Below are 14631 nucleotides of genomic sequence, written 5' to 3'. Positions count from 1 at the left end.
CGCACAGCATCTAGCATCGCACTTGCTTCAACAGGCAGAAAACATGATGAAGCAGTTCACCAATTTTCAAGTGGTCTACAGGAAAAGTGAGTTTTGCAATCGCTGGCATAACATCGTATCAGTTACTTTTAAAGAAGTAGGTGGTGCGATATAAGGAGGATAAGTGGGGCTGCAAGACACCTGCAAAATAATCCGTCTCACCCCGCACTGCTTACACCATTGGCAATTTCAGACCTGAAAACATTGCCCCTCAGTTCCAGGATGTATGCTTGGGCTTGTGGTTATCCAATAGCGAGTGACACACACTCTGTATGTTCAGAGGCACTTCTCTGGTGTTTCATTGTTGTTGAGCTGAGCAATGGGCTCATGTTCCAAGTGGTTTTAATCTGCATACTGTACTTTTTTAAAAAAATGAGATTTAACAGGTCTGAAGCCAACGTGGACTGCCTCTCTGTGCTTAGATGCATGGTGATTATTGCAGTTGCTTGGGATAAATGAGACTTTTTATTAAATGTGTGGCATGCAATTATATCTGTATTTTTTAAAAAAAAGGAAAGAAAAGAAAACGCCAAACAACATTAATCCTAAATTGTGTGTATGTTATTTTCATCAGAACCATGGCGCACAGGAAGGGGAAATTTAACCCTTCCCTCCCAGACCAAAACCCCAATGAAGATAGCCAGTCCTCCCCTCACCCTATGCTGCAATTAGCCAGGAAGTAGGAAGCTCCCATTGGCTTTCCCCCCTTGTGTCTAACTGCAGGCCAGGTGAGCTAGGTGATATTGTAGGGATTACGGTTTGGGAAATGGGGGGTAAAACTTCCCCTCCCTGTGCGCTGCAGGATTAGATCAACAAAGAGAGATGCAGCTTCATGCTACATATTTAATGTACCATGTAGTTTGGTTGTTACATGTTTTATGGCTCAGCCTTGGCATATTTTGTGGCTCAAATGGTCCTGGATTTTCAGATTTAGAAATCTAGATTACATGGTGTTTATTTGCTTGGTTTCTAATCCTATTATACATGACAAAACAGCCATCACTTTGCATTGACAATTTCCTCTTTCCTGCAGCTGCCTTTATATACAGTGGTACCTCAGGTTACAAACGCTTCGGGTTACAAACACTTTGGGTTACAAACTCTGCAAACCCAGAAGTAGTACCTCGGGTTACAAACTTTGCTCCAGGATGAGAACGGAAATCATGCGCCGGCACGCCGGCAGTGGGAGGCCCCATTCGCGAAAGCGCGCCTCAGGTTAAGAATGGTTTCGGGTTAAGAACAGACCTCTGGAACGAATTAAGTTCATAACCCAAGGTACCACTGTAGTCCCAACAACCAATAGGATGCATGCTAGCTGGCCTAGTTAGTCAGATCCCTGAAAAGGCAGAGACTTCAATACTTCCTGTTTCCTACTAAACATTCTCACTTGCTGCCTGCACCAGCAAATAGAGTATTGTCCCAAAGACATACGGGGCAGTGTGCCTCCACTGTCCTCACCCAAAGGGGCCTAGTTCCAATGCAGTCCTGATTTGACACTTCGAGTAATGCAGCTTGCTAGGTATACAGGTAGGATTTGTACCATCGGGAGGAAATGGTTGAGTGATACACCTCGGGCTTCATCATGGCTAAGAACAGCATTCAGTTTGTCCCAGGAGGCATTGTATTCCTTAACTCCATGGCTATGTACATGCTATATCTTTGAAGCATGTTTTCTTCTCAAAGAATCTGGGGCACTGTAGTTTACCCTAGTGCCCTGAATTCATTGATAAAGGAATAAATGTGCTTTGAATGTGCATTAAAAGAATAGTGTGTACACAGCCTTAGTCTTTGTCGTGCTTCTCCCATTCAAGTGGTGACTTTCAAATGGGAGCAGGGAGGCTGTGTAGCACTCTTGTCTTCCCCTCTCTCTTGCCTTATCTGTTTGTCTTCAGGGTACTCTTGCTTTGAGCAGCAGGTGCTACTGACCCAGTGTCTTGGGTCCAAGGCGAGTGGCATCCCAGACCTATTTGCCTCTGTTCCCGAACACTTGAGTTTTTGTGATGCTACTGCTGAATGCACAATACTCTTATGTTTAACAGGGACCAGAAAGCGGTTGCATAGATAAATGCCATGTAAATAATTCATCGTAAATGACAATCATTAAAACAAATGAACAAAGGCATGTTTTGTGAAAGATTATCCTGGCTAATTTTTGTTTTCTCACGGGTGCTCTTTTCGTTACACCGCTGCTGCAGTTTATTTCTTTGCAGTTCACCTTGCTTGGAACAATTTTCTCTCATCCTTCTCCAGATTCAACATAGTCGCTCTCATTGTTTTTCAATCTATTTTCTTCTCTCTCTCTCTCTCTCTCTCTCTCTCTCTCTCTCTCTCTCTCTCTCGGAGAATGTCATAGCAAGGGAAGATTCAGCATTCAGCATTAGTTGGAGAAACCTAGTGAGTTGGATGGTGATACTTAAAAATTGCTTCTCCTGGGGGTGTGGTGTTCAGCAGGTCCAAAGTGTACATACGAAGAGCCCTGCTGGTTCAGACCAACAGCCTATCTAGTTTAGTATCCTGCTTCCCATAATAGCCAAGCAGATGCCAACAGGATGCCCTCAAACATGCCATGAAGTTCTCCGGTGAGTGGTATTCCCAGGCATGTTGTGACCTCTGTTTCTGGAGGTAGCATATAGTTTCTTGTGGGTTTTGCTTTTATCTTCTAAACACGTTCTTCCATGATCCTCAACACAGCCACAACCTGAAGTGACCTGTGTTGGCCTGGGGGTGCTACCACCATTTATTCACTGAAATAACTCGCTTAAAATAAATAAGTGAATCTTGTGTGTTAAAATAAATAAGTAAATCCTGTGTGGCAGTGCATTCTGGTAGTCCCAGATGCTATCAATAGTGGAAAAACCCCAAAAAAACTCAACCAACCATAGTTCCGTATCAGGTAGATTGTTGGCCCTGATTTTTTTCTCTCAAGTTTCCTATGGCCCAGTGAATGGTCTGGGAAAAGACGATGCTGTGATGCTGCTGAAGCTGAGCAGGCTTGGCTAATGAGAGACTTGTGTAAGTCTGTGTAAGAGTGGAAAATAAGTGTCGTTATTTGTTAAAAAATTCTTGGTTTGCTGTGTGGTTTATTTACTCAGGCTGCATTCTGGAGTCCTAATTGCATTTGCCCAGCCTGCTACATCTGAGGTTCACATAAGGATTAGGAAGCCATACCCCTATCACAATGCCTCAAAACATCATACTGAAATAAGGAAACCCTGGTTTGATGGGTGTGGAGAGCAACTGAATCACCAGGGCTAGGTCTGATCTGGCATGGAAGACTTTACAGAGGGTGAGCAGCCAATCAAGAATTTAGATCTAAAAGATTATGAAGCCAACAGAGAAGCTCAGCGTTGGTCAGGCCTTTCAGATTGGGTGTTTGGTTGAGGTTTTTGGCCGTGAGATGAAGCTGAAGAACTCCAGGCTTTAATTCCACAATTCCCGCCGCCAACCCCGCAAGACTTCCTTCCCTGGTTCTTTTGTTGTTTGGGTTATTTCATTATGTAGATCACAGTGGTGCTGGTGCTGTACAGAAGCCCAGTCAAGAAGGCCTCCACCCTCACTCGCCACCTTTGCAAAACTTGCAAGCTCGTGCGTCAGAAGCCAGAGAATGGCACTTGAGTGGAAGCCAGGGGACAAGAAACTGGACAAAAAGGGTCAAAACAATGACAGCCCTTGATGGATGGAGGACAGAAGAGGCGCCTGTTGCTTTCCTGGAATTGGGCATTGCTCCTTCTCTTGCCAACCCTTGCGGAATGAGACTCTTGTGAAAGCTTAAACGTTTGTGTCATCTCTCCCTCCTCCTCCTCTTCCCACTCTGTCTCTCTCACCCCAGGCCTTGGAGACCTTGAATTAAAAAGCACAATGAGAGAGGAAGGAGAAGAGAAAAGAGTCTTATTCCCTGGCAGGACAAAGGATCAAAGAGGCATCTTAGGGTTGCTTTCTCCAGGCGTTTGGCACCAGTTGCCGTCAGCTGCCTCCCAAACCAAAAGGCTCTTTTAAAGCTTTGGGAATCCATTGAGAAGGTGGCGGCAAACGAAAGGGAGGCTGCAGAAGGAATAGGGTTCTCTCTCTCTCTCTGGGCTCCTCTAGAAGTCCTTTGCTCATGATGATATCAGGCTGGTTACACATGATCCCGCTTTCTTTGTGCCTGCAAAAGTTTGGCGGCGGACATCATGCTTCGTTTTGAATTGGCGCATGTCCCATAGCTTCCTCTGAAATCCTGTACCTTTTTATGCTGCAAATGTTCCCGTGTGTGTGTCTGTGTGTTGCCCCGCTTTTGTTGCGCTGCAGTGCGAGAGGGCCCCTTCCAGACAAGCATAATGCAGTAACATTGGGGAAGCATCACAGAACAACTAATAAAGCAGAATGGTGATCTGTGGATGCATCAGTAGAAATCCTCCACTAACACACTGTTATTGTGTCAGTGGCGTGTTGCAGGATACACCCACAAAAAAACACGCCAAGGAGTTTGGATAAGGCTTTTCCCTTCTCTCTCTTTGCTTGTCACACTTTGCCAACATCCCATGGTCTTCATGGGCCTAAAGGTAAAGGTAAAGGACCCCTGGACAGTTAAATCCAGTCAAAGGCGACTATGGGGGTTGTGGTGCTCATCCCACTTTCAGACCGAGGGAGCCGGCATTTGTCCACAGACAGCTTTCCTGGTCATGTGGGCGGCATGACTAAACTGCTTCTGGCGCAAGGGGACACTGTGACGGAAACCAAAGTGCACGGAAACACCGTTTACCTTCCCGCCGCAGCAGTACCTATCTATCTACTTGGCACTGGCGTGCTTTCAAACTGCTAGGTTGGCAGGAGCTGGGACAGAGAAACGGGAGCCTTCCTGGCTGTACATGTGAAAGATCATAGGTTACCGCTCGTGTGAAATGCCATGAGACATCCCTGGAGGTAGTGGTGCCACCAGGGCAGAACTTTGGTGCAGAAGGTTCAGAGTTCAGCAGAATGAGCAGGAGGAAACCCAAACACAGCAAAGCTGGCTTACCACATTTAAAGTAAGCGAAGGATATATATACAATGCTTTCTAATTAGATGCTTCTCTCCCGCATGAGACCATATTTCCCTGACTGCACCATTGCCTGGAGGAGGGCAGCTTCTCCATAAGGTCCCACACTGTAGATCAAGTGTGGGGCTCTCCCATCAGCCCCAGCAAGCATGGACAGTAGCCAGGGAGGATGGGAACTGAATTCTGCAACATTTGGAGGGTCAAAGGTTCCCAACACTTACTATGGATCTTGGGGGGGGGGCAGGTGGGAAATGTGCTTAGTGATGCCTTACTTGTTGCATTGATTTGAGCAGAATCAAAGTGCAACTAACTTAGTCTGGATTTGACACATCAGCACTAGCTCTCTTGACTGTATTTTTATTATGGCTCAAGTGTGGAAGGTGAGGCTTTCAAGGTCAAGGGGATCAGCATAAAGCTGCCTCTTTTATTGCAGTAGGTTTCCGGATATGTCAGCGGTTCTGACATTTGCACAGCTGCAGCTCAAGAATCTTTAATACATAACAGATGAGATTGGATACATCCTGGATTGAAATGCCACTTAGGAGATGCATGTAACTAGAAATGTAAAATTTCTGTGAATTTTGAGGTGTGGGTTTGCATGGAGTTTGTCGGTGAGAGGGCCAGACACAGACCTTTTGGAGGAAAGGTACTCAGTAGTCAACTTTCTAATTAAAACTAATCTTATTTTACTACTTTAACATCATAAAATGCATCATTTATAATCTATCATGTAAAATTTTGCTGTTTGGATTTAAAAAATAATAATTACAGAACCCCCCCCCCATTTTTTAAAAAAATATTTTGCGGGATCTGTTGCACCACCTAAGATAATAAGCTCCAGGATGAGTTTATGACTCATAAAGGTATTGTTCAGTAGCATCTTCAGTAACTGAAGTTGGAAAAGAATGGTCTTCCTGATCATAAAGGTTGATGACCCCGTTGAGGGTGTGAGTGTTTTCTTCCTGGGGAGCATTCCTCAAGGCTAATAATAATAATAATAATAATAATAATAATAATAATAATGTATTACTTTTACCCCGCCCATCTGGCTGGGCCTCCCCAGCTGGTCTGGGTGGCTTCCAACAGGATATTAAAAACACAATAAAACATCAAACATTAAAAACTTTCCTAAACAGGGCTGCCTTCAGATGTCTTCTAAAAGTCAGATAGTTGTTTAGACAAACTTGCCCTGTGACAACCTGCCCACAATGCTCCCTTCATGTGAATTCTGTAGCTTGTTATCCAGCAATTTTGCATAGAGGGAGAGAGAGAAACATAGTACATATTTACATATTCTGCCTTGTTTCGCACAATTGATTCTTGAATGTTTACTCTTTTACAGAATTGATTCTGGTTTTGCTAAACGCTGACCCTCACCCCCAACACTGAAAATTTTATGTACTGCAGTCACATCTCTAGCCTAAGATTACAGTAGACATGACTTTGCAACCAGCAGTGCTAGAAACTTGCCCTTTATTCTTTAAGGGAAACTGAGCTATTTCAGAAAGCGTAATTCTGCAACCAATACTACATTCTTCCCTTTTCCTGCTCTCCCAAGGAATTGTGGCATACGCTCAACCCCGGTTAACGTTCCAGATTGCTGGGCTCACTTGTGGGAGGCTTGGTGGGACGCTGTTGCCTTTCACTCTCTTTTAACATCATATAATCCCATGAAATGATGACCTTCCTAGGTGGTAGGAAGATCAGGCTCAAGGGAACCATTTACCTTCCATAGCATGTTCTAGCCTGGTTCAGCCAAAGACCAGGCATATTTGGACGGCATCCCTAGCATCTCAGCTGGTCAAAATGGACTTAGGGGCTGGTTCCTCATTGCAAATATACGGCCCACTGAGGCAGCCCTTCTGATGGTTTGTGGAGTCTTCCAGTGCTTGGAAGTTGGATCTGATTCCAGGCTTTTCCTTCTGGAGGGAAGGAAGTGCAGGAGCTGTAGAATTAATCAGAGGTTTGCAGATAGTGAAGATGCCAACTGCTCTCTGGTGGTTTGCAGGCTCTAATGGAGCCTGACTATGCATGAAAATGCCACTGGGCCTCTTTACCACTTTGGGTAAGGTTTTGTGTCAGGTGAGAATGTGCCTTTTTGTGGATGAGGGCAACTCTGTGCTTGTGGTGTTTCGTCTGCACTAGGTTAAGTTTCCTGTGGCTCATCTGCACACAACACTGTTGATGGAAATGGCCTTGGGGGTCAGTGGAATTAAGTGTGTGCATGCTGTTCTCAAGGGTCATGGGTATTGGGGGTTTCTGTGTGTCCCGTTTGTATGGAAAATGACCTGGGGAGTTGGAGAAGGTAGCAGGTGTGTTTTCTGTTCTCACAGTTATTGCATACGGTTAACTCTGTTCAAAGCATTATGTGTTCCAATATATCCCCGTGCCCCATATTTTGTGACAAGAAAAGCAGGATTCTGCAACCTGTTCTCTTTGTTTATTTTAATGACTGATTTTATTAATTTAATGAGACTCTTTATACCTTGCCTTCCTGCTATATAGCACACATTTTCCTACTGTACCATTTGTCCTTCTGCAGTCCCCGCCCCCTCTTTCTCCCTATTTATTCCACTGCTGTTGCTGGTCATGGGAAAAGGCAGAGAGCATGAGATCTTCTGCAGATACCATTCTGACATCTAAGATTTCTCCAGCTGCTACCCATGTATTTTCAAAAGTTTTATAATCACGAAGGCTAGAAAATCATTTTATAAAAATAAAATAAAGCTAGGCTAGTATGCTTGGAAAGCTAAATTCTGCATCTAAGCTCACGTTCTATGTCTTCTATATTTCCTTGAGGAACTGCGTTGTCCACTTGTTCTCAAATGTATTGTGGAGTCATGAAGACTAGACACTTGTTTGTGGGTGTTTAAATGAAAGATTCTCAGGATGCTTAACTGCAGGACAATGAGTTGCGAATTTACTTTAATCAACCTTTAATCCAAGGCTCTTTTGCCCACTTACACCTTCCCCTGCTGTGGTCAAAAGGATTCCAGTTTTGCCAGCTTCTCTGCTATCTATCTATTTATTTAGTTCCCATCTTTTCTCCAGGGAGTTCAAGGTGGTGTGCATTGTTCTTCCTTTCTGCATTTAATCTTAACAACAACCTTGTGAGGTGGGTTAGACCGAGAGGCAGTGATAGACCCAAGGTCACTCGGTGCATGTCATGGCTGAGTGGGGATTTGAACTCGGGTCTTCTTGGTGCTAATTCAACACCCATACCACTGCAGCAGCCTGGGGGTGAAGGCAGGAGAATGGGCTGCTGAAAGAAAGAGGCAAGGGATACAGCAGCTATAATTCCACATGCACCACTTAAAGGTGGGGGTATCAAGAATCAGGCTTCCATCCATTGGTGTGATGATCCACCTAACTTGCCAACTGCAGCTGCATCTTTGACAATTTCTGAAATGAATGTTGGAGCAGTGGGGGGGGGGGTCCAGGAAGCTGCCAGTTCACACATTGTGTGAGTGGATGGTGCTTCAGAGTGGGGAGGTGCCCTAGTGCAATGTGCAAGCTGACTCAGAAGCTTCCTGAGCCAACGCCATATGCTTCCTCCCATCTTCCCCCTCTCCACGTGACATCTGATGTTGGCACTCTCCATGAAATCCCAATTTTCCAGGCACCACCTTTCTGAGGCTGAAGCATTGTGTGGCTGGGGGAGGGGAAACGTCTTGCTTTCCACGAGGAGCCCCCTACCTGCCACTCAGGTGTTCGGAAGAGAGGGTGGGGTGCGTGGCACCTGCTCCGGCCTGGTAAGTGTGTGAACCTGGTAAGTGTACGAACCAAGCCTGTGTGGGTTTTGTTTTCGTTTCCTGTGGTTGTTGCAGGTGGCAGGCAATCGATCTCTAGCCTGGTGAGTGAAGTCCCAAGACTGCAACCTGGGGCGATGCAATAAACAAAACAAAAATAATGATGGCCTCCTCTCTCGTTTCCCATCTTTCATTGTGTTTTGTGTTTTAAGTTTTTAAACAAAAAAATCTTTCCTGATGTTGTTTTGTTTAAAAAACGAACAAACCCCACGCCACTGTTTTCCCCAATATATTTGCCTCCTGCACCCACCGTTCATCCTCCCCCACCCACTGCCCCCAATCCCTTTCTGAATTTGTTTGTTCCTGAATTTCCTCCTTTCCTGTCCTTAACCAGGCGTCGGGCGAATTGCAGGAGGGAAGAAACCTGGACTCTGTTCCCTTTGTTTAAAGTCACCAGGTTAGTATCCGGGGTGGTTGTATTAACTGGTGGGATCCTCTCCCTTCCATCCGTCACCATTTTAACTGTTCCTCCGAAACCACACCACCAACCCTTCCAGTCACCATTCTTCCATTGCAACCACCTCATGTAGCACTTGGACCCCTTTCCTTATTTTGCGCGCATATATATGCTTTTTAAAGTGTGATTGGAATCTTAGTCATCATGATGCCTTCCAGGCTTGGGAGCAAACCTCTGTTGCTTGTTTTGTGGATTTTTGCTAAGGCGAACAGTGAATCGTTTGTCAGTGCCTGCTGATTTAGAAAGGGTCACTAAAGCCTCACTTCCATGCTGTTCCTGCCCAGTGAGGGATCAGGACTGTTGCCACCTGATGATGATCAAGCTGATGTTGGTCTCTGCTCCTGCTGTCTATGCTGCTCAGGCATAGACAAACCTGTCAATTTCAGTTTCTGCCAGTCTCGTGTGCCCTTCTGCCAGTTTGCCCCCTTTGCGATTGTAAAAATAAAAAGTAAAGTGGGGGAAACGTATGGATGAAAAGCTGTATGCATTTTCATAATACATGTATTTTGTCTTACAATTTTGCCTAGTGTGAGCATTTTTTGCAAGCAGTTTCCCCCAAGCAGAATGTAGTGTTTGCATGTTACTTTCACAGGCGTACACATTTTTCTGTACATGTTCTTTGGCTGGACAGCTTTCATTGCAAAATTCAGAGAAGTGAGACAGAGAGTTGTGTTTCGATTTGTGTATTGGTTTTGGAAGTGCCAATTCAGGAAGTTTGCATTAAATGGCAAATGAAGCAAATTTGTTTCCCTACCCTTGTCTATGCTCTTTTGACCTCCTTGGTTTGGTTGTCCCTGCTTACAGCAGTCCTTACAGTGACTAGCGTTTTGCTGGCAGTCTTTTCTCTAGCTTTGTGGGGCGGCTTGGGCCTTGGGCAAGGCGCCATCATCTCATTGCTATAGTATAGCCCTTTTGCTGGCCCTGCACATTGGGCCCACTCCACAACTCCTTTTTTCCTTGCTCTCGTCACTGCTCACCGTTTTCTTATTGCTATGCCAAACTCCAGTAGTGGATCCCGTAATCCCAGAATTGTAGAGTTGGAAGGGACCCTGTGGATCATCTAGTCCAACCTCCTGTAATGCAGGAATATCCAGCCATCCCAGGGATTGAACCTATGACCTTGGTGTTAACAGCACCACTCTCTAACCAATGGAGCTATATCTGGGCATTCTTCATATTGGAGAGTGCAAGTGAACAGGCTTGTGCAGTGGCCTGGCTGAAGCTTATATCCTTATTGCGGACTCTAACGGCCTTTATGCTGAAGGGGTTCCATTTTTAGCCCAATGGCTGTGGCTTTATTGTAAGCGATGGCTTTAAAAACCAAACAAGCCCAACACTAATAAAAATATAATAATAGGAATGCAAAATGCACTCTAGCCTTCGCAGCAGCAAACCCTGCTGCGTCTGTCACAATAATAGATTTTATTTCCATGGCAAGCGCTGGCTTTGAATGTTCTGGGTGAGATGCATTTTGAAGTGAGACAGCTGCCAAGAAATGCTTAAGCCTATTTAAATTAGCAGAGAGCAGCGGGGTATGTGTGTGCGGAGAGAAAAGAGTGTAAAAAAGGAAACATATCAAGAGAGAGTAGAAACTTGTACTGCCATTATTTATTTATCATTTATGTCAGCCTTGCTAATAGGCCCCGGAAAGTTACTAGCTGCAGAAATTTGTTTACTAATCCTGCCGCCTCACACATACCTATGACGTTCAGTGCAATGCTGTGCCTTGGAACTAAGGGCCTAATGGCATCTTACATCAGGGGTAGAGAATCTATGGCCTGTCATATATGGTTTGGACTCCAACTCCCATCAGCCTTAGGTAGCATTGTTCTAAATGGATTTATTTGTTTATTTATAAACCATGCTTTCATTGGGACCTGAAGCAAAGTATGGCAATGAACAGGTTAGTAAGAGTTGATTGGCAAAGGATATCAGGTTTGAAAGGTATCTCTGAATACTGTTTTTAGAAGATGTCTGATGTGGGTGGTGCTGTGGGTTAAACCACAGAGCCTAGGACTTGCCAATCAGAAGGTCAGCAGTTCAAATCCCCGCAACAGGGTGAGCTTCCGTTGCTTGGTCCCAGCTCCTGCCAACCTAGCAGTTTGAAAGCACGTCAGTCCAAGTAGATAAATACGTAGGTACCGCTCCGGCGGGAAGGTAAACGGCGTTTCCATGCGCTACTCTGGTTCGCCAGAAGCGGCTTAGTCATGCTGGCCACATGACCCAGAAGCTGTACACTGGCTCCCTTGGCCAATAAAGCGGGATGATCGTCACAACCCCAGAGTTGGTCACGACTGGACCTAATGGTCAGGGGTCCCTTTACCTTTACCTTACAGATGAGCAGGGATATAGATCCTGCCAAATTTCTACTGGCAAGGAGTTCCACAGGGCAGGGCCTGCCACATTAAGGCTCAAACTGAACCTCAGGGGCATGTGGGACACCAAAAGTGCCCCTGTCAGGAGACCTCAATGGTTTGAGGTGGCACAAAAAAGGGAATCAGGTGGTCCAGATGTCTAATGGGAGTTGTAGTCCAGCAATATCTGAAGGGCCGCAGGTTCTCCAAAGTTATCTTAAATTAAGCACAAGAGCCTGCTTAAAGCTGCTGCTTTAATGGCGAAGGAAAAGCAACCCCATGAGATATGCAGCTGCCCTTTCCCAGACAAAAACCCTTCTTGTTGCTAGATGCCCCTGAAGTATCTGGGAGCAAATAGTTGTTGCGAGCTGCGGGCAGCCATTTTAGTCCATACTGTATTCACTCTATATTCGTGCAGCTTTAGACTGTAATCCGAACCGGCTTCACACTGAAATAAGTGGCACTTACATCTGAGAAAGCTTGCATAGGATCAGTGCCAGATTTATGTATAAGCTAAACAAGCTACAGCTTAGGGCCCCATTCTCTTGGGGGCCCGTAAAAAATGTAAAGGAAAAAAACCCTGGATGTACATTTCCAAAATATAAGATAAAAAACAAATAAAATAAAAGCTACATTGACAGTGTTTTGTGTTGTGTAGGCTCCTATGATGTAAATAATGGGCCCCACCTGCTAGCCTTCTCCCTAAAATATCACATACTTTGTTATGTGAAAATGGCTTTAGATACCTATGAGGTCCATAAATTACCATATAGCATATATTCAACACAAAAACAGTGACAATTTGTTGTTGACAAAGGACAGCTGGACATATAAAGGGCGCCATTACCTTCAGTAGCTTAGGGCCTCATCAGGCCTAAATCCAGCCCTGCATAGGATGCACCACAGGGGCTTGTTCTTTCCTAGTTAACCAAGGTCCTCCTTCTTCCTCTCATTTTTCCTCACTGTGGTGGCCAGAGGAGTCACTGGTTATAAGCCGTCTGGAATTTGAGCCATGGGGTGGGGCGGGGGGAAGCAGGGATATTATTTTGTTAGGGAGAGCAGCCTGTGTGGCAAAAGGGTTGATCCTCCAACGCTGTAAAAATGAGATGGTGGTCACATTCTCCCAATATACATTCAAAACATTCTTATGTCATGGTGTCCTCCAAAAAATCCTGGGAGCTATAGTTTGATAAGGGTGCTGAGAGTTTTCAGGAGACCGCCCCAGAGCTACAGTTCCCAGCACCATTAACAACCAACAGTTCCCTGAATCATTTGGGGGAAGCCATAAGAGTGTTTAAATGTATGCTGTGGATTAGCATAGATGTTAAGAGACTGAGCTGTGAACTGGGAAGCTGTGAATCTTGCCTTTGCCATGAACTTACTAGGTAACCTTAAAGCAAGCCACTCTCTCTCTCTCTCAGCCCTATCTCCAAATATGGGGGATCACGTCACTTGTCTGATCTTACAGGGTTAAAGCAAGAATTATAACAAGGTAATTGATAGGAAGGATTTGGAACGCTTTTAAATTGCTATATAAGTGATAAGTATTGTTTATATATAGACCAATTCATTTTGGACTTGACAGCATGAGGTTTGCTAATATAAAAGGCGAAACAAGGTTGAGGAATTCAAAAAGGTCTGGTTGTCTGGTCTCGACCTTCACGTGTAACATGCTATTATAATACATTTTATTTTGGTACTGCTTGGGAGGAGGGAAGGGTGAATTATTTATGTTAAAGGGGGATAGTTAATGTATGATGAAACTTTACATTTCTTGTTGGTTTGATTTGGGTATCTGGAAGATATTATCCAGTGAATTATAAATGGGGGGTGGGGTGGAAACCTGGGTTACAATAGAACACTCCCAATTGGCAAAGTGCTTTGGAATGTTTTTGCACTTTTGTGTAATGCCAACAACCCCATAAGGTAGGTGAGTCTTATTCCCATTCTGCAGATGGGAAACCGAATCCCACTTCTGGATGCAGCCCCACTTTGCAGCAGCTATTTGCAGAAGCCTCTTTCTGCGTAGTGCAGGGGAGGGGAACCTGTGACCAGTTGGACATTGTTGGATTGCGACTCCCCATATGCTTGCAGCTGATGGGAGTTGGCACCCAACAACATCTGGCTGGTCACGAGTTCCACACTTCTGATGAGGGTTGCATTTGCTAGATTGTGATCAGTGAGCCCATGGCAGAACTGGGAATTTAGCAAAGGACCACACTCAAATCTGTCCACTAGCCCATGGACTTTATATTGGCCAAAGATCTGGATTTTTTCCCAAGTGGCCCCTCAGCTTTGTTGCACCAGGGTCCAGGGCCTCAGGTCCTGTTTCAGCATTTTATTAAGTCCTTCTCTCAGCTCTACCTACCCCAGTCTGGATAAGATTATTGTTGAAGTTTATAAAGTGGCTCACAGCTAATTGCAACCATTCTCACCCATAACAATAAAACCAGTCAACAAAAGCAATAAAAAAAGATTAACACACAACAACAGCTGTGTGCGAGGTTGTGGTGCTGGGGAGGGCTTCAGGGAACACCACAACAGAGGCTGTTGCATACTACAGTGGTACCTCGGGTTACAGACTCCGCTAACCCAGAAATAGTACCTTGGGTTAAGAACTTTGCTTCAGAATGAGAACAGAAATTGCGCGGCGGCAGCAGGAGGCCCCACTAGCTAAAGTGGTACCTCAGGTTAAGAACAGTTTCAGGTTAAGAACGGACCTCCAGAACGAATTAAGTTCTTAACTTGAGGTACCACTGTATTTTGCATACATATAAGCTTGTATTGATTTGTCACAAGTTGCCCTTAATATATTTCATGACAACTTGAACCTCCTCATGTGTGTGTCTATCTGTGTGACATGCACACCTCTTCCAACCAAGGATAACACCTCATGTGTCAGATGACATCTACTGTAGTACACAAAAGCTTATGCCATAATAAAACAATTAGTTT

The 14631-nt window shown here is 44.8% G+C and overlaps 1 protein-coding gene across 2 annotated transcripts in view; it reads left to right on the top strand.

Annotated features, from left to right (window-relative positions):
- SRCIN1 (SRC kinase signaling inhibitor 1) overlaps positions 1-14631 on the top strand; it is a 270653-nt gene that overhangs the window by 45030 nt on the left and 210992 nt on the right. Inside the window, exon 3 of one of the 2 annotated variants that reach the window (XM_081166037.1) lies at positions 9200-9262. The exons of the other annotated variant lie outside the window; for it this stretch is intronic. The gene's annotated coding sequence lies outside the window, so the exon portion shown is untranslated. The remainder of the gene's footprint in view (positions 1-9199; positions 9263-14631) is intronic. 2 annotated transcript variants of the gene reach the window in all.

Source organism: Podarcis bocagei (assembly GCF_964188305.1).
Source record: "Podarcis bocagei genome assembly, chromosome: 13".
Taxonomy (NCBI): domain Eukaryota; kingdom Metazoa; phylum Chordata; class Lepidosauria; order Squamata; family Lacertidae; genus Podarcis; species Podarcis bocagei.
Note: the sequence above shows the minus strand (reverse complement) of the source record. Positions and strands in the feature narration are given on the sequence as shown.